The sequence below is a fragment of the Anabrus simplex genome, chromosome 1 (assembly GCF_040414725.1).
Source record: "Anabrus simplex isolate iqAnaSimp1 chromosome 1, ASM4041472v1, whole genome shotgun sequence".
Classification (NCBI taxonomy): Eukaryota; Metazoa; Arthropoda; class Insecta; order Orthoptera; family Tettigoniidae; genus Anabrus; species Anabrus simplex.
The window spans coordinates 160566817-160586048 of NC_090265.1; positions in this window are offsets into that span (position 1 = coordinate 160566817).

Sequence of the window (19232 nt, forward strand, 5' to 3'; positions counted from 1 at the left end):
AGCTTGAGACTTTGGGTCGGGGATACAACTGGGGAGGAGGACCAGTACCTCGCCCGGCGGCTTCACCCGCTATGCTGAACAGGGGCCTTGTGAGGAGATGGGAAGACTGGACGGGATAGACAAGGAAGAGGGAAGGAAGCGGCCGTAGCCTTAAGTTAGGTACCATGCCGACATTTGCCTGGAGGAGAAGTGGGAAACCACGGAAAACCACTTCCAGGATGGCTGAGGAGGGAATTGAACCCCCCTTCTACTCAGTTGACCTCCCGAGGCTGAATTGACCCCGTTCCAGGCCTCGTACCACTTTTGAAATTTCGTGACAGAGCCGCGAATCGAAACCGGGCGTCCGGGGGTGGCAGCTAATCACACTAACCACTACGCCACAGAGGCGGTGAGTGAGTGTCTGCTATTATTTATTTATTTATTTATTCATAACAGGGATACATTCAAATATATTTTTGGTACCTATATATACAAAATAATATATAACAATAAAAAACCAAGACTGCCATGACTAAATTAACAATAATTCAAACATAATTTCAATAAAACATACAAACATATAAAATATCAAAATTAAAGGAGAAGAAAAACAAATTAGCAGACCAAAAAGGAAAGTCATAAGATTAGTAAATACACAATCACATATACATTAATAAGAATAATAGTGGCATTACATATGCCATATTTAAGTGCTGAATCTCTCTGTCTGATGTCTGAAGATTTTCTGTTACATACTCCACACATTTTTACAGCTGGTGAATTTTTATGATGTGAGGTGCTTGAGAAGCGGCAGTAAAATATTTGGCTCATGCATAGAATTACCCTCTTGGTGCTCAAGTTGATCCTTTTAAGAAATTGTTGGTTATCTAATATTCCATTAACTGTCTTGTAAAAAAATATCTGTTGAGCTAATGTTCTATGTGTACTGAGCTGCATTAAACCAAAGTCATATCGTACAATCCCTCAATGTCCCTCCATCTGACAATTTGCTACACCCACGCCTAGAAACTACTTACGCCAGGAAAGTGAGAAGAGTACTGAGAGAAAGGGCATTCAGTGAGTGGTGTAACTTGCAGCATAAAGGAAGAGGTGTATGTTTGTACAATGAATATACTCCTGCCAACTCCTGGATTCGAGACCAGTAGTTCTGATGATTGGAGATAGGGAACAATTCCCGTTTTTGTCGCTAATTTCTGGAAACAGATGTCTCTGCCAGTTACAACGTTACGGGAGATTGCCATCATAGCCTTAAGGGGTTTACTGATAATTCTAAGAAATCATTGTTACAATTATGTTACCTTCAACATTTCTCAAGCACCGCATATCCATATCTCTTTTAAAAATAATTGTAAAAGTATACTTTGTCGCATGACAGCCTCTGAATGAGAGACAGTATTTCATAAAATAAAATAAAATAAACTATATGCTGATATGATGATCGATTATATTTCTAAAAATATAAATATCGCAAAGATGTGTTTTGTATTTTTTCTATTTCGTTAATTGTACACATGTACTGAGGAGCCCACACAACACATGCATATTGAAGTTTACATCTCACAAGGTAAATGAATAAGATTTTAAAGGTATCTTAATCTCTAAGTTCACGAGTATTTAATAATAAACCCTAATTGTTTAAATCCATCATTTGAATGTTATGAATATGACTGTTGGATGAAGGTTTCGAATCAAGCATAACACCCAAATCGTTTACTAAATTACACCCTTGCAAGATCTTACCATTTATACTATAGTTATGCACAAACACATTCTTATTACGAGAAAATGTGATCAAAAAACAATTTTAATATTGAAAAAGAGTCTGTTTGCAACACACGATTTGTAACAGTTGTTCAGATCGGCTTACAATTCCATAGTATCATCATACCCAGTAATTTGCTTATAAATAATTACGTCATCAGCGAAGAGTAAGCACTTTGAATATTTTATTACTTTCGGTAAGTCATTTATAAACAGTAAAAAGAACAATGGACCCAGGTTTGAGCCCTGAAGGTCCCCAGAATTAACTTTGAACTGGAATGAGGTATTATGTACGTAAGATAAAAACTGTTTTCTGTCTGAGAGATATGAGGAAATTAATTTCAAAAACTCAGAAGATAAACCAAATAATGATAAGTTACTCAAAGTATACCATGATCGTCCGCCTTTGTGGTGAAGTGGTTTTCCGTGGTGTCCCACTTCTCCACCAGGAAAAAGTCGGGATGGTACCTAACTTAAGGCCACGGCCGTTCCTTCCCTCTTCCTTGTCTATCACTTCCAATCTTCCAAGGCACCCCGCAAGGCCTCTGTTCAGCATAGCAGGTGAGGCCGCCTGGGCGAGGTACTGGTCATCCTCCCTAGATGTATCCACGACCCAGAGTCTGAAGCTCCTGGACACTGCCCTTGAGGCGGTAGAGGTGGGATCCCTTGCTGAGTCCGAGGGGAAAACCTACCCTGGAGGGTAAACAGAAGAAGGAGAAGTATACCATGATCAATTTCATAAAAACCTTTTGCAAAATCAGTATAAACTGCATCTATAGGAAGCCCTTCATTCATTGAATCAGAAGCATCCTGAATAAAGTTCATAAGATTAGTTGTAGTAAAACGCTTGGGATATAACCCATGCTGAAATTCTGATACGTACGGTTTGATATGATTAAATATCCCAACATAGAGTATTTGTTCAAAGAGCTTCGCTGGAGCACACATTATTGAGATAGCTCTGTAGTTCTCATTTAAGGATCGGAGTTATTTTACTTGTTTTCCAAATTTAAGGAAATATTTGTGTGTTTAAAATTAAATTTTATATGGCACATAATGGAACCATTAACACCTCTGCACATCCTTAATGATGTAAGGAAGTATGTGATCAAATCCCGCCGATTTAATTGCCTTATGTTTTGTTACTGCGTCTTTGTACTCATCTTCGCGTATAGGACGCATCTGAAAACTGTGAGTAGTAATCGTTGGTACTGATTCAGAGGCTATATATAAAGAAGCATTGGGTGCATAAACGGTTTGAAAATAACATGCAAACGCGTTGGCTATTCCTTGCGCAGTTACCATATGGTTTCCACCATATGTCATGCACTGTTTGAACAAAGTACTATCTCGTTTACGTTTTATGAAATCCCAAAACATTTTCGGATCCTCTTTATATTGTTTTTTGTTTCTTGCCTGTAACATATACAATTTGTATGCCCTTGCAATAAGTATCTTAGACTGTTTACCTAATTGTTTATACTTGTGAGTACTGTATTCAGTATGCTTCATATGCTTCCTGTGAGCTTTAATTTCAATATTTTTATTATATCTAATGTAAACCAACAAGGATACATTCCTTTCTTATTCAATGTTTTTGTGGGAACATATTTTGTGAAAAGGTTGTTAAGGACTTCAAAAAATAGCTTGCTGCGTTATTAGGATCTTCACTCTTTAGTAACTGATTCCAGTAATATTTTTGTAACGATGCATACAATTCATAAAAATCAGCCTTCTGACAGGTAATATTTTGACTCGCTCAATGTTAACAACCAGTTCAAAATATAAAGCAGGATGATTAGAATCTGTAGGCACAAGGGGGTAATCTCGTCTGAATACATTAATATTTCCTACATAGTTCGACAGGACTAAATCAAGTGTTTAATCATTGACATTCTTTACGTTATTAAACCAGTTCAGATTGAATAAAGCAATAAAATTAGCTAGAGCAAGGTATTTTGGTCCAGAGTTGACGAAATTAAAATTACGGCATTAGTACAGCCCGTAGACCGGCGTAATTTGTAATGTTACAAGTGAGTGGAAATTCTATCAGACACAAAGGCAAGGGTGAGATTCAGAGGAGTACTCTCTGAAGAATTTGATATCAACACTGGTGTCAAACAAGGAGATGGATTATCACCAATGTTGTTCAACATAGCTCTGGATGAAGTCATCAGACAGTGGAGAACAATGAATGAGACAATCGGAATACCAAAGACGCATGTTGGGGACAAAAAGGACAATAGGGCCCAAGTAGATTGTCTAGCCTTTGCGGACGACATAGCTATAGTAAGTGAGACAGAAGAAGATGCAAAGACACAACTCAACAACTTAAGCAATATAGCCGGAAGGGTAGGACTGAGGATCGCCTACAACAAGACAAAGACATTGAATACCACTGAGGATTGGACAACACCGGAAGGCACCGTGCAAAAGGTGGACAAATTCAAGTACCTAGGAGAATTTATAACAGGAAGGAATAGGAGTAATGAGGGAATAACAGAGAGGATAAAGAAGATGCGATCAGCCTTCTGTATGACCAGAGATATATACAATAAAAAGAATATATCTACAGACGCAAAGATCAGACATTACAAGGCAACGGTGAGAAATGCTGTATTATGCTGCTGAGACAATAGCACTAGGAAGAAATGGTGCGGAACAACTAGAGAAAGAAGAGAGAAAAATATTGAGGAAAATACTAGGCCCTAAGAGAGGAGGTGAGAGATGGATGAGGAGACCCAGGGAAGAATTATACCGGAACATGAGGACAATCTCAGAAGAAATCAGACTGAAAAGAGCACGGTTTGCGGGACATGTAATCAGGATGAATATGGATAGAATGACGAAAAGAGTATGGGAAACAACAGCGAGGACACGAGGAAAGACAGGAACCAAGTGGGTAGTTGAACTCCGAAAAGATTGGTCAGAATTGGGGATCAAGGTGGAAGAAAAGGAAAATTGGAAAAGCAAGTACATACCGACTAATATGCCAGAGATCAATGATAGGGATGGATACAGGAAAAGGATTGAGAGTCACCAGTGGAGTAGACAAGAGAAGAGGATACTGAATATCTCGGAAGAAGAGCGGGAGAGAAGAAGAGAAAGGATGAAGAGGTTCTGGGAGGAGAAGAAGAAAATGCAATCCGTGAAGGAGCTGTCCGTGGTCCTACAGAGGCCGTAACGCAAGAAGAAGAAGAAGAAGAAGAAGAAGAAGAAGAGTGGAAGTGAAATCTTACTTGGAGAGCGTCTCAGAGGAGAGGTGTGTTCCTTGCGATGTCCAGGAACCCACCTTCCCGCCCCAAGAAATATATTTACTTTTATAACCTAATAAAGATTATTACACGCCATGCTCATTTCTGAAGTAGGTACTTGTATTCTTATTGGCCAATGTAAAGTGGCACGTGATCTCCTTCCCGTCAAGTATGTTGATGATAAGCCGTTACCAACCGGAGCACAATAAAAGCGCAAGTCGTATACGAAACTAGGGGCCTAACGCCGCTTCGCGGCTTCTAACCGCCCAGACCAATGGTCTTGTCCACGGCAAGAATCCTAACCGTCCAGACCAATGGTCTTGTCCACGGCAAGAATCCTAATCATCCATACCAATGGTCTTGCCTAGATCCTATCCTAACCGTATACGAAACTAGGAGCCTAACGCCGCTTCGCGGCTTCTAACCGCCCAGACCAATGGTTTTGTCCACGGCAAAAATCCTAACCGTCCAGACCAATGATCTTGTCCACGGCAAGAATCCTCACCGTCCAGACCAATGGTCTTGCCTAGACCCTTTCCTAACCGTATACAATTTGAAGCATAGTTCCTAAGTACAAAGGTTGGTAGCACTGAGCACTGGTGCAGAACATCCTTTCCAAGGCGGCCGCGAGCGAGAAAACAAACGGCAGTTGTTACGCGTCTGTGTGAATAGCGCTCCACGGACTGGACTAATGATAAAATTACAATCAATAATCAAAGGTAAGTTAAAATCATCCGATATAATAACATTATAATGTTGTACGAATTCAATATTTTCAAGTACTGCAAAAAAAATATTATTAATTTCTAGATCAGAGTTTGGTGGAAAGTAAGCAGTTACCAGAGACATACCTTTCACCTAAAATAAATTTAATACAGACACATTCGATGCTATCTACATCAATCTGTACAAGAATAGATTTAAAAGTATTAGCAACAGCTATCAAGACACTACCATCCTTCTTATGAACACGATCCCATCTAAAAATATTATATCTTGTATCAAACATTTCCCCATCATATACGCTCTATGTCAACCATGACTCTGTCACCATGTCACGTCATAATTACTAGCAATGACACTTGTGCATATGTCATTCTGACAGTAAAATAATAACAATTAATCCCTTATAGCCATCTAAATCATACCAAATTCTGAACATCATCAATCGTTCTAAGAGTATATACATACGTGTCACTTGCTGTCTTCCTAAGTTTAATATTTCCTGCATTATCCCCCCTCAAATATATAAAATATCTCTCTGGCGTCACTGAAAATAATCCTGTTTAAAGTGAGATTTTGGTTGACATAGATAGGCCTCCCAGAGGTAAGTCCAATGTCAGCCCAGCTTAAGTTACGTTTAATATTACTCCTCTGGATAAACATATCCCTGTCAAATCTTCTAAAAATTTCACAATAACTCTTGCGTTAGGTTGACTAACTGGCTGTTTTATCCTATGATATGTGTCAATCTTATTTTCAGCCACAGTAACATATAATACTCGACCTACATTTTTTACTAAGGAGATCACATCTTCGTTTGGCGTTTCAGGAATCCCATGTATTTCCGGTATATTCCGCCTTCCATGTTAGTCTAGATCATCTATATGTTGCCGTAAGTTGCTGATCTTGTTCCTTAATGCACAGTTTTCTGATTTAAGACTCTCAATAACTTCCTTGCATGATTGTAGTTCTTCTCCATGACTCTTGAGTAGAATAAACTTTTCCTCCAGTTTCTCATGAACCGAGTTCTGTGATTTACCAAGTTCTACCTCAAGATTCTTACACGATTCTTTAACTTCTTTACTAATTGAAAGCAGAAGTCGATATATTTCATTTACAGTCGGTACATTTTCTACAACCTTATTTCCCGATCACTCACGTTACCAAGAGGAGTTTTCTCACAATTACTTCATAACTACATCTCGTAAATGGATCGCAAGTTTTTCACATCCTCTTCCATAAGTTTTACACATGCACTATGAAATTGAGTACTGCATAACTTGCACTGAATTTTTCCATTTATATCCTGACGTGCCACAGCTTTTTAACAATTTACACACACACCCATTTTACAAAAGGAAATACTTGTGCTCTCTACAGAATAAACAATCGTAATGTTGGCTGTACTCGTTATAATCGATTCTGTACAATACACTTTTACTCCTTGAAAACATTGAACATCGAATTTGGTAGTAGTTTGTAACAATCGATAGTTCACTTCATCCCACAGAAATGTTAATACTCTATGCTGACAGCAACTTTGTAAACACTGTTCTAAATTGCACTGAATCTCCCTACATTTTGAAAAACATTTACAGCACTTAGTTGAGCAACAATTGAAATGTTTTTACGTCAGTTTAAACAATATACTTACAGTTTGAAATAATTGCATCCTTTATAGCCAAACGTCACTATATCCACTATAATCTTGAAAAACCTAGGTCACAAGTCACTGCCTCCCTACGTTACCATTACCAACATTACTATATTATTACATTATTATTACATTAACATTATAATTAAGACTGCCCACTTGATTGTGACTGGCAGTAGGCAAGGGGGCCTACCATTATAATGAAAACTGACCAACTCGGTTGTGACTGGCAGTAGGCAAGGAGGCCATCCATTACAATGAAAACTCCTTAACTCGGTCTTCACACGAGAAAGGACGTATTATGACCTCCCCGTCGAGTTTCTCGGGTAACGTTAAGAGCTATGCAGTTTAATGAAATCTTACTCATAACGTGTACACTACTTCACCTAGAATTCGGTACGGAAGTACGGGTACATCAGCTAGAAATAAACAACAATAAAGTTATTTCATTTCTTTAATTCTTGGCACATACAGGTACTACAGTATATTTTCAAAAAGACTGTGTTATAGGAAGAAACCTCACAGTGCTTATTCTATTTTAATGAAAACACGAATAAAATTTACTGTACATTATGAAGTTAAATTTATTTCCACTTAAAATAATATCTTGGAGAAAGAATAGGAATATAAGAATCAACTACATCTATACGTGGGAGGGGTGTACATTAGACGTTTCCAACTAACATATTCCCTCCATATTACCGCTTGCTGGAGCAAAGTTTTTCTCCGGCACCTCACTTGATTCACTTTACTACGCAGGAAGTTGGTGTAAAATTCCTCGTCCACATTATACCATGGCTTACAACATAATTCGATGCTCACTTCCAAACAACGCAGCTTCGCATTCAACTGAAATGCTTGTTTTACATCATTCGCTAATAAGACAGGTTGTTCACGGTGTGTATAGTGTAGCTGAGTAGGTAGCAGTGTATTGTTTCCTAGCGAGAACGTTGCTCTAAACCCAGACATCAATACAAGAGCGTATACTCCAAAAGATAATTAAAACTGAACGTCTAGAAAGAAATGTATGAGAATATGTTCTCGTTGTACAACTAAACTAAACTGGCAGTAGGCAAGGGGGCCTACCATTATAATGAAAACTGCCCAACTCGATTGTGTGCTATGGCGGAATTGAAATCGAGTAGTTCCGGCCGATTAATTATAATTAATAATTATCTGAGACGTATCAGTAGTTGGGCATTTTTCCTTCGTCTGTGAATATTGCGCTTGCCGTGATATATTTTATAAGATGTACCCTGTTTGTTTCGCATGATTTATACATAATAATATGTCGGACTTCTATCTCCTTTCAGAATATTTTTCTCTTCAAAAGTAGACATCCATAGTCTCAATACAAAAAACGGTCAAATCAACAGAGTCCATCACTTCAAATACATAGGCAAAATCCTCGAACCAACCGGACAAGAAAAAACAGCCCAGAACAACCGTGCCCAAAATATCAGAAGAGAATATAGGACAACAAGAGGAAACTACAACCAAAAAATATATGCCCCTCCACGTTGAAATGAAATGAAGTGAAATGGCGTATGGCTTTGAGTGCCGGGAGTGTCCGAGGACATGTTCGGCTCGCCAGGTGCAGGTCTTTCTATTTGACGTCTGTAGGCGACCTGCGCGTCGAGATGAGGATGAAATGATGATGAAGACGACACATACACCCAGCCCCCGTGCCGGCGAAATTAACCAATTATGGTTAAAATTCCCGACCCTGCCGGGAATCGAACCCGGGACCCCTGCGACCAAAGGCGAGCACGCTAACCATTTAGCCACAGAGCCGGACTCCCTCCACGTTAAGATGAACATTACAATACTGTAATGAAATCTGAGGCTTTATATGCAGGGGAAACTCTAACGCTTCATAAAAAGGGCGAGCTCGAAAATATCCTAAGAGAAGAGCGAAAAATCATGAGGAAAATTTTTGATCAAGACATACGAAAGAAGGGTACCGCCTCCAATCCCGGAAATCCACAGAAAAGTTATCTAATATTGCGCCAGACCTCAGGAAAAGAAGGCTAACATTTTATGGACATGTAAAGGGGCTTCCAGAAACCAGACTAATACACCAAATTCTTAAAAGAGTTGATAAACTGAATAACTTCCCTTGCACACAACAAACAAAAGCGGACATGAGGAACGCACAAATTCAACCTGAAGAAATTTTAAATCGAAATATGTATAGAAAGAAAATTGACAAGTGGGAAGTTACAAAAGAGAATAAAGTACCCAAAAGAGCAGGTACCAAGTGGACGGAAGAATTGAAGAGAATCTTTAGTAAACAGATGAAAGCATCCTGGATCCTCCGCAGACGAAATCATAAATAAAGCTTCGTGTGTTCCGAAAAGGACCATTCACGCATAATAATAATAATAATAATAATAATAATAATAATAATAATAATAATAATAATAATAATAATAATAATAATAATAATATAATAATAACGGCTAACAGAAGTGAAGAAAGACATACAGGAACTGAGAGTAACTGAAAACGACATCGGAAACTAATCGCATCTCAGAAGAAAAACCAACCAGAAGGGGGTTCGTGACAGATCACGTTGTAAGAGAGCAGGCGCCCTCTGGACAAAGGAGAGAAGGGGGAAACATAGTCGGGGACTGCGCGAGTACTGGGAAAACATCAAGTCCCTCTCTAAGCGGAAAAGTTGAACATCGTGGTCCTCAGGTGGCCCTTATAATAATAATAATAATAATATGCTCAAATGAATTAATGGTAGCATTACCTCCGTGCGGTTACTACAAGTACTGCTGCTGTATGCCTGGAGCCCGTTCACTGCTCTGATCTCCTTCGGTAGCCAACTGTCAGGAGTGAAGTATGCAGTGCCTAGTCCCTAGAGAAACGAGTCGATGAACTATGACGTGTAGTTTCCATCTGCATACTACGTTCACCCTCGAGAGTCCAACTGAGAAGCTGTTTAAAATGAACAGCTCAATGGTGAACGACGTTATTCTCACACCACTCCACGTTCAAGCCCAGTCGGTAAGGAAGCTTTTATTCGCCCTGGAAGATAGTTCAGCACAACAAAATCGATATTGAAATATAGAGATATGTCCCTTTAAGAATAAAATTTAAACAAATTAGCAGTAGGCTGAGGATGTCGTCGCGTTCAACTCAAGGCAAAATAGGTACAGGCGATCTGTTTCGGTGGCAGTTGTTTTGGGACAGCAAGACCTTTAGTGAGCTGTATTAGCCACGGAGGACCTGAATATGGTTTTCCCGTGGTTTCCCATTTTCACACCTGGCAAACTTTGGAGCTGTACTTCAACTACTTTTTTGCTATTTTGTTTAACGTCGCACCGACACAGATAGGTCTTATGGCGACGATGGGGTAGGAAAGGTTTAGGAAGTGGAAGGAAGCGGCCGTGGCCTTAATTAAGGTACAGCCCCGGCATTCGCCTGGTGTGAAAATGGGAAACCACGGAAAACCATCTTCAGGGCTGCCGACAGTGGGGCTCGAACCCCCTATCTCCCGATTACTGGATACTTGTACTTCAACTAAGGTGATGGCCGCTTCCTTAAAACTCCTAGCCCTTTCTTAAACCATTGTTGCCATAAGACCTGTCTGTGTCGGTACGACGTAAATCAACTTGTAAAGATAAAGAAAAAATAGCCCTGGAGGGATTATGTAAATCTTCTTCCTTTTGTACTTCCTAGCGTCTTAATAACTACGTGGGGTTTGCACTATGCGTGAATTAAGCCTCATTTTACGACTGGATGCCGGGATTATGTAAATTTAAAATCAAATTTTGTTACGGCATTCTTTTTGTTTATGTGTTCAAGTCAACTGACATTTTGATCTTAACACTCTCATAAAATATTTGGTTAAATGATCACCCTTTAAGTGTGCGTTTTTTCGAGTATTAGATCTACAGTACTTAAGGTTAATACATCGTTGTTATAGTCCGTCTCTCTGGCTGAACGGTCAGCGGACTGGCCTTCGGTTCAGGAGGTCCCGGGTTCGATTCCCGGCCGGGTCAGGGATTTTAACCTTAATTGGTTGATTCCTACGGCACGGGGGCTGGGTGTATGTGTTGTCTTCATCCTCATCACGACGCGCAGATCGCCCACGAGAGTCAAATGGAAAGACCTGCACCTGGCGAGCCGAACCCGTCCTGCGATATCCCGGCACTAAAAGCCATACGACATTTCATCGTTGTTATCTCTTAGAGTATCAAGTAATGTGTAGAAATATATGAATATGAATGAGGACCAATAATAGCATCTGAATAGGGAGCAACAGAAGGAGAAGAGAAGACAAGGACAAACATGAAGACGTAGAAAGAAGAGGACAATCTCCAACTCTTCATACAGAATAAATTCAGTCCTGATATAGGAAGAGCAGGATGTGATAAACACAGGAGAATGGAGGATGTAAGAAGGAAAAGAATAATGTATGTGGTATAAGACTAGGATCACTGTCACACATACCAAAGAAGGAAAGGAGTTCGAAGGGGATAATACATGTAATAGAAAGGAACGTGACCTTTTAAATTTTCACATATTTGATCCAAAGTGAGTAAATTTTACCTCTTGTTTGTGGGCAAACCTCCCTCCCTTTCCCCACAGGTACAGTGTCACTGAGATATTGATAATGAATATACCATTATGCTATCTGTCGACCAATGGGAGGGCGTAGCCATGATGGATTAGTTATAGCATAAAAGGCTCTTGTGTTGAATTGTGTTATGCTAACGATGCGTCATTAGGTGGCACCAAATGTTTTACATGCCAGAAAATTAATTCAAAACATGATGAACGATTTTTGTCGCTTATCAACACTCTAATCATTTTAATCAGGCCTCTGTAATACTCTATTTAGCAGCACACTAATTACTGGTAACTGTATTATTACGGAGCTGATCGTAATATTGTCACGCTACTCTTGTTATAGTGTCGTATCGGTAATCACGAGGACCAGCTGTGTGCAATATTCCCACCACAAAGTCTCAGAATAAGGTGACTTCATTAGAATACACTCCTACTTTCTACTTGGTTAAATAAACAGAAGGGATAAAATAACAATTTAATTCAATACTATGTCAAATTGTTCGTCTCTTTGTTGTAATGATTAGTGTGACTAGATGCCACCCCCGGAGGCTCGGGTTCGATCACCGGCTCTGCCACGAAATTTGCAAAAAGTGGTACGAGGGCTGGAACGGGGTCCCCTCAGCCTCAGGAGGTCAGCTGAGTAGAGGTGGGTTCCATTCCCACCTCAGCCATCCTGGAAGTGGTTTTCCGTGGTTCCCACTTCTCTTCCAAGCAAATGCCGGGATGGTACCTAATTTAAGGCCACGGCCGCTTCGCTCCCTCTTCCTTGTCTATCCCTTCCAATCTTCCCATCCCCCACCAAGGCCCCTGTTCAGCATAGCAGGTGAGGCCGCCTGGACGAGTTACTGGTCATTCTCCCCAGTTGTATCCCTTGACCCAGAGTCTTGCGCTCCAGGACACTGCCCTTGAGACGGTAGAGGTGGGATCCCTCGCTGAGTCCGAGGGAAAAACCAACCCTGGAGGGTAAGCATATTAGAAGAAAGAACTATGTCGAATTTCAGAGTATTATATTCTTCAAATTAATGTGGAAAGTACGACTTTACATAGTGTAGTTACGTTCGACACCCAACTTATTTTCCTGCTTCTTCTTCTCCTTACAATTCTTCTCAAACCGGAGGTTCGTGGGCAGCATGAAAGTATGTCAATGTTGTCTTTTGGAAGCCATTTGTTTAACATTTGGGTATGGTCTTCCTTTTTTATGTTATCCAGGATCGTTTTACTAGGTGTTCCTTTATGTATTCTTCGATCCATTCTTGTAAAGTGGCGCACCAACTAGAGTGTCTTTATCAGGTGGCCTGCGAGTTGGTTTCTTCTCTTCTCAATCGACTGTATGAGATGGCAGTTTCCTTGAGTACCGCACAGTACTTGTTCATTTTTCATACTTTCGGTCCAGGATATCGTCACCATCTTCCTCCAGCATGGCATCTCAATTTCTCAGAAATTTTTCCTTCCACTTTTCTTGGAGTCCACGTTGCTAAAACGTAAATTCCGGAACTCCACACATAGGTTTCAATGAACCGTTTTCATGCGGCAGTGACACAGTTTTAGATGTTAGAAGACTTCTCTTCATATCGAAAGTCTGCTTCCCTTAAACTGTCCTAGCAGCAACATCCTTTTGACATCCGATGTTGTTAGTATACCGAGATAACAAAATGATTCAATTTGGTGGAATTTCTTTAGATTTTTACCTTCTAATTCCAATCTCGTGTGCGTTAACTGCTACAAACAAAGAACATACCATAAGTTCCTTTTCAATGCAAAGTCATCATAAAATTAATTTTTAAAATAGTGCTGACGATCCGCAGTACAATACAAAACAAATACAGCAGTTTGTATCAGGACAATTTTGAAGTACAGTAGAATTCCATTAATCCGGCATCCAACAGTCCGGAACGCCCGATGGTCCGGCACCATTCCAGGATTTTTAAAATGTTATTATCTCTTAATAATGATCTCTCGTGAACAATTTGATGCATTATTTGTCGAAATCAATCGAAGTGTATTTTTTATTATTTCCAAGTTAACTGTGCAAATGTATCTGATAAAAGTCCATGTGTTATGCATTGACTTACTTAAATATCTCTACAGTAGCTCTGGAAATATTCACTTTTTAGCGATAGATTTACACCCTAGTGCTGAATCGGTCGACTTCGGTTATCTTCGAGATTCGTATTGGCAACCTATGAAACACAAACTAAGAATCGCTTATCATCGCTGTGCGACATCTGGCGTACACTTTACGTACTCGTACTGTTGTTGTTTACACAGCAAAGCCAAACTATAGAATTCATGCTAGGAACACGTTTCGTATCGGGAAATATTATATAGTATTATATATTGTGTGTGTGTGAGACACAGTTGTTGGCGTTAAGATAATAAACGTTTAGAAAATTCACATCGATCGATCATATTATCGATTCAATTCAGATTTCATTTCCATTCAGTTGGCAGTATTTATCGGAACCGGCAGTGCTCCCTTCTTACTCCACACCGAGTAAAAATATCTATCACTAAAAAGTGCGCGTACTGTACTAAGTACTGGAAAATTGAATGTACGGGCCACGTTCAAAACCGGATGGGAACACGCCTTCAAAAACTGAGGCGGACAGAACAAAAAAGAGAAGTTGTAGATGGAAAGACTCTAGATGGTAAAGGAAGACTTACAGGTAAAAATATCGATGAACTCCGGCATTATTATGGAATGGCAATAAGAAACAACACTTTTGAAAAGAGGAGTGTTTTATTAAACTAATGATTCTTCTGATCAACATTTTACTGCAAAACGCCGTGTTACAGCTGTTTTCGCTGTACGCCACAACCTATATCGTAGTAAGAGGTACCGGCCGATAGTCCGGCGTTTTCGGTAATCCGGCACCGGGCCGGTCCCGAACGTGCCGGACTATCGGACTTCTACTGTATTTTATTATAACCGATTTTCGAAAATTAAATTACATCATAAAAAAGTGCTCGATAATTATATTTGTAAAATACCCACATAGAATCTGTCGTTGAATAAAATGGCCTTGACGACCAGTTTGTTTTAATTTGTAAAGAAAGAACAAAAGAACTGTTACTGTGCCCCTTTCCGGCTCACGGAACTAAGTTGTACGTTCTACTAATTTTCACTGGAACAGATGACTCACGCTGACAAATGTCCGACCAGTCTTTATCGTCCGGCTGTGAGCTTGCATCCGTGAGATAGTAGGTTCGAATCCCACTATCGGCAGCCCTGAAGATGGTTTTCCGTGGTTTCCCATTTTCACACCAGGCAGATGCTGGGGCTGTACCTTAATTAAGGCCACGGCCGCTTCCTTCCAACTTCTAGGCCTTTCCTATTCCATCGTCGCCATAAGACCTCTCTGTGTCGGTGCGATGTAAAGCCCCTAGCAAAAAAAAAAAAATATCGTCCGGTATGTCGTGTCATAACACTTAGGGAATACTGTTCATCTACTATTAATTACAGTTAACTGGAAACATGTTCTTTTTTTCGCTGATCTACTTACTGGTCATTACAGAATTAAAACCAAACCAAGCCACATGAAGCAACAGCCTCGAATCGCCATGGCCTACCAAGCGACCGCTGCTCAACCCGAAGGCCTGCATATTACGAGGTGTCGCGTTGTCTGCATGACGAATCCTCTCGGCTGTTATTCTTGGCTTTCTAGACCGGGGCCGCTATCTCACCGTCAGATAGCTCTTCAATTGTAATCACGTAGGTTGAATGGACCTCGAACCAGCCCTCAAACCCAGGAAAAGATTCCTGATCTGGCCGTGAATCGAACCCGGGTTCTCCGGGTAAGAGGCAGGCACGCTACCCCTACACCGTGGGGCCACCCATTGCGGAATAAAGGGACAACTGTAAAAGACAGGAATCGCAGTTAATCTCACTGGTGTTAGATGTCATAAAACAAATTAAACTACTGAACACGTGCTCTGTAAATGCTAAAAGCTAACAACCTTGGGAGCCACTTTGTTGAAATAGAATGAAATGGCGTATGTCTTTTAGTGCCGGGAGTGTCCGAGGACAAGTTCGGCTCGCCAGATGCAGGTCTTATGATTGTCGCTCGTAGGCGACCTGCGTGTCGTGATGAGGATGAAACGATGATGAAGACGACACATACACCCAGCCCCCGTGCAAGCAAAATTAACCAATTATGTTTAAAAATTCCCAACCCTGCTGGGAATCGAACCCGGGACAGCCACTTTGTTAATATAAGTGAACTCTCTAACGTGACCGATAGTAGACTACACTCTTTATCACTAAATGTGGGGTTTTATAGGGAGACTAAAGTGAGCGAAGCACAATAGACTTAATTGGTCGCAGTGCAAGGTTATGTAGCGACATTTTCCTTGTAATCAAACCTAACCTAACGTAATCTGAGTGTACGAAAATGTGTGTACTATTACAAACAGATATATCCAGTTCCCGAGTTTAACTAGACGCTGCTAAAGTACCCAGTCCTGTTAGGAATTAAAACCCGGACCCTGTGAACCGAAGACCTCTACGGTGGCCATCCAGTTGAATCTTCTCTCTGAAAAATGTGGAAATATGTGACGTAGGCAATCTACCTGAAGTGGAGTAATATAAAGGAACTGCAGGTAAAAGGTATTTTCAAAACAAATGTACAAGCAAACGAACTTTACTGTTCGTCACCGGAAATCTGTCATTACATGTGACGTACACGAGCATATCTGAACAAACTACTTTACAAGCACTTGGTCTGCGAGTGCCCGAACAAAACAAATCTCCATAGCTCAGAGTGTGTGAACAAGTCAAGAGCGCTGCGAACACCTTTCTTTACTTTTCTCTCGTAGATAGCGAGGCAGTATATACTCGTCGTCAATTGTTTAAGGAGGATTGCGAGCAGCGATGGGGAACACTTTAAAGAGTAAACCCTCTCACAGAGATTGTTTTAACACGGATTGTTTCATGCAGGATGTACAAGAAAAAAAAGGCAAAGCTTTCCACGATATTCTCTTGAATTTCGTACTGTTATGAGAATTTCTTCGTCCTTGCCTAAGCATCTTAAGGGGAGTATTAAAGGCCTATCCTGATAATGTTAAATTTAACAGATTAACATCCCGGTTTTTCCGGAACTATCCAGGGTATTAAAATGAAATTTTGATAGGATATAGATTCATATCTGGTACATTTACGGATTTATTTTCTTGGTTCTACCTTTATTAGATATCAAGATTTTTTTAAATTCGAGTACTTATATTTTTAAATTTATTTTTAAACATATTTTATGATCAAAATATGTGTGATATCTCTGCCACTGAAGATGCATATAAAAACAATAATGCTGTTAGTGAGAGGTAAAAATTTCAGAATTGCTTAAGTAGATTCACATATTACACTTGAAAGAGTAATGCCACTTAAAAAACGTGTATGGTAACATGATTCTTACCACATACTCACCAAATAGGAAATGATATCATAGCAACAAATGTAGCCAACTTATGCGGCAGGATGTTTGCTATAAATCATCGTAAATGATCGCCTTTTAGAGCAATTATTTCCTGAGATATCTTGTCTTAACTGAACATGTCATCATCATTGTACCAGGCGGTACACCTCCACGCCGTTAATTTAAAATGTGCGCCAATTGAAACTCCTCTGCTGGAGGAAGTCTGAACTTTATTGACGGTATTAATTTTCTACTTTCTCAGAAGATGTCACCACGTGGAAAAGTTTGAGTTTTTGAACTGTGTCATTTTTGATGTGTTTTTGTTTCACTTGTAGTTAGAAGTGTGAACTTTCTCTTCTAGAGGACACTACTGAAGATCAACAACGGTGCACTCTAGTGCGAAGTGAAAGAACTGTTTTTTGGAGAAAATTTAATTTCAAGAGTTTGTTCTTTGTTAAATTTCTTTCAGTCATTGTTTAAGTTGGCAATATTCACCCCTTCTTTCCCCTTGTGTTGAACCTAACCAATCCCGAATTTCTTAAATTAATTTCTATCCAATCAGATGTATCTTCCCCCAACTTGAATATGTTGCTGTGTCCTACCCAATAAAGAGTTTGTGGGAGGGTGTTTTCTTTCCCCTAACGCCTAGAACCTTCCGCGAGAGGATATAAACTGCTGATTTTCGGGTCTCCGGGCCACTTCTGTTCCATCTTTCAGTGTGTTAAGTACATAGCAGGGGGCGGGAAGCGCCTCTTTCTTCGGCAGCGGTCAACAACAAGGTAATGGCCGATTAATAACTTCTTTCTTTGCTAGCTCAGCAGTTTAACTTTCGGGGCGGGTTCTAAGCGTTCAACCATGTAACCTTTTCCTAAAATGTAACTACTCTTTTCATATATCCTCTTTTAAAACGACATATCGGGATAGAGAGTGCTTAACCCTCTCGAGCTCCCACTCACATCGTCTTGAGGTGAACTTATTTTTCTCAACCAATTCTTCCGTAATGTAATGTAAATTGCTATTAAGTCACCTCTGTAGTATGGGATTAGCCCTTGTATTAACGGCCTAGTGCCAAGTAGGTCTTAAGCAAAGTGTATTAGGAGTGCAAATTCGCCTCCTCTCAAATTGTATTTTAGAGGTCATGTATTAACTTTCTTGTTATTTAACAGACCTCAGTAGGTTGGGTATTTTACCCCTGTGTATACGTCCTTGGAGGACAGCTTAAAAGTGGAGTTTGGAGTGGCCTATGATAGGCTTGGATTTTAAGGGGAAGTTGCCCTTTATTGAAAATTGTGTCTCTGCCTCAAGGAGGCTTTTGGGTGTAATTGGAAGCAAATGTTTCTGGCATGTTTGGGGGTTTTCGGCCCCTTTGTTGTATGGTGTTCATTGTAAGGTTGGGCTCTTTGCTCAAGAATTATGTTTCTGACTTTTGAATCCCCAAATGGGGTACCTATGTAAATGTATTTTTCAATCGTGTTTCGGCTACTAAGTACCTGTTCTACTTGTTGTTACCTAATTTTGAAAAGAAAATATAACCTAATTAAATTTTAAAATTAATTTCACTTTAGTAGCTTGAGACCTATTCACCACCCAGCACCTTCTTTCATGCATAACTACCACAAAAACACGGTAACAAGTGGTAGCAGAGCGTGGTTGGTCTGTACCAGGCGGTACACCTCCACGCCGTTAATTTAAAATGTGCGCCAATTGAAACTCCTCTGCTGGAGGAAGTCTGAACTTTATTGACGGTATTAATTTTCTACTTTCTCAGAAGATGTCACCACGTGGAAAAGTTTGAGTTTTTGAACTGTGTCACTTGTTACCGTGTTTTTGTGGTAGTTATGCATG